This window comes from Microcebus murinus, chromosome 28 (assembly GCF_040939455.1).
Source record: "Microcebus murinus isolate Inina chromosome 28, M.murinus_Inina_mat1.0, whole genome shotgun sequence".
NCBI lineage: Eukaryota > Metazoa > Chordata > Mammalia > Primates > Cheirogaleidae > Microcebus > Microcebus murinus.
Window position 1 is genome coordinate 16552069 of NC_134131.1, and position 2130 is coordinate 16554198.

At 61.7% G+C, this 2130-nt stretch overlaps 1 non-coding gene across 1 annotated transcript; it reads right to left on the reverse strand.

Moving 5' to 3' along the window:
* Positions 1 to 793: 793 nt before the first annotated feature.
* On the reverse strand, positions 794 to 912 carry LOC142865296 (5S ribosomal RNA). Its single transcript, XR_012915599.1, has one exon. It is a non-coding gene; the product is annotated as a 5S ribosomal RNA (ribosomal RNA).
* Between the last annotated feature and the right edge of the window lie 1218 nt (positions 913 to 2130).

A 2130-nucleotide genomic window follows, 5' to 3' on the forward strand; every position in this document is an offset into this window, starting at 1 on the left:
CAGAGGAATCACCTTCATCGGGTGGGTGTCGGGCGGGTGGGGGGAAGGGATGGGCATACACCTCCATTAGGAATGGGGTGGGTGCGCACCGACTGGGGGATGGGCGCACTTGAGGCTCTGACCGGAGGGGGGAGGCTGGGAGAGGGCAACGTACCCGACCTTAACATTGGTACCCCCACAATACGCTGGAACAACATCAGAGGTAAATGAATAAGAACACAGGGGGGAGGGGGGCACGGGCAACACATGTCACCTTAATACTTGGACTCCCATCATCTGCTTGAAAAGAGAGAGAAAAGAAAATGCAATCATAGAGATAAGAGACACTTTTTAAACATAATGAATCCGAAGAGAAAAGTAAAAGGAGGCCTGTGGAGCAGGTCTGGGTGTGACTCCGGATCCCCCAACATCAGGTGCCACCACCAAAGATTCCTACGTGTAGCCCATAGAACCCCAAAAGCAACGGGACGAGTTCTGGTCACATACTCCCTCAAAATGACATCCTGGCCTTCTTCTGGAACTCCCTCCCCTCTCAGACTCTCAAGGTTTCCTCCAGCGTGTCGGTTCCCACAGAGCAGACCTTTGGTCTGAGACCTGACAGTCCAGAAGCCACGCATGCTGCCGCGTGACGGCGGTGTCGCGGCTTGGGACAAGAGGAGGCCCCACGGTGCGGGCTGGGGCGCCAGGCACCGCGGCGGGCGCTGAGGGTGGGTGTGACCCCCACCCCGGGCCGCCGACTCGCTCCCAGAGAAGGGACAGAACAAGAGGCAAAACAAAAAAAAAAAAAAGAAGAAGCCTACGGCACCCGGTATTCCCAGGCGGTCTCCCATCCAAGTACTAACCAGGCCCGACCCTGCTTAGCTTCCGAGACCAGACGAGATCGGGCGCGTTCAGGGTGGCGTGGCCCTAGACGGCGGAGGGCGCCCCTGCCCCGCTCAAGAAGCCGAGCCTCTCTGCGCTTCCCCGCCGCCTCCTCCCCCCGCCCCAGGCCCCGCGCCGGCGCTGACCCGCACCGGGCCGGGCCTGTTGAGTTCACCGGCCGGGTCCGGCGGGCTCCGAGGGACGGGGGTGACAGGCGGGGCGGGGCGGGGCGGGGCGGGGCGGGCAGGGAGCGGCGGGCCGGGGTGGGGGGCTGTCTCTCTATACACACACACACACACACACACACTCACACTCACTCACTCACACTCACACAAGATGCGCCTCCACGGCTGGACTCGCCAAGGTGGAGACCTTCCAGCCCCCTTCCTCTCCTCGCCTGGCCCACCCCCAGCTCGTGGCCGCCGCCGCCACCGCCGCCGCCGCCGCTGATTGCGCACGCGCGGGTCGCCCGCCCTTTGACCCCAGGCAGGGTCCGCCATCCCTGACAACCCCTTTCAGCTGCGCCCCCCACCCTGTGTGTGGGCTGCCGCCTATTCCCCCGGGCCCTGGCTGGGGCACAGCGCATGGGGGAGGGGAGCGAGTGTATGGGGCGTCTCTCTCTCTCTCTAGGGATGTGTCCCATGGGTGGGGTGGCGTGGTTTGTGGGGCGCTGAAGAAATCAGTCCCCTCCATCTCCTACCTCTGGAAAACGCCCAAGCCCTTGGAGAACTGCCGGCAACGCGACCGTGGGGGCCGGGACCCTCCTCTGTGTCCTCCTGTGGCCCAGTCCAAGGGGCCTGGGCCTGGCCGGGGCTGCATTGGACCCCGACCACCCTGGCGTGTGGACTCGCTAAAAATCGGCGATTAGATATTGGATTCCAGCTTCATTGAGGTCATTTCACTAATGAGTGCACCGGAAAGAGTTTCCTAATCCATCTGTGAGGGTGGCAACTGAAAGAGAATTTTAAAGCTGACAGAATAGGCGAGGAAAGGCATAGGAGATTTCCACACCCAGTAAGGAAGCCTTTCCCGAAATGGAAGAAAGAAACGAGCAAACAGAAACACCGGTAGCCCGCCAGGATCAGAGTCTGCCCCCGAGAGAAAGTACCCTGACCAGGTTCACCCGTGGGTGGGTGGCGAGCTAGCGGCATTCAGAAGAGTGAGGCCCGCAGTCTGTGCAGAAGACACCTGCACTCGGGTGTGTGTGGCGGCACGATTCACAAGCAGCTCCAGATGTTAAGGAGAAGCCAGGGAGTTCCCAACGCCCCA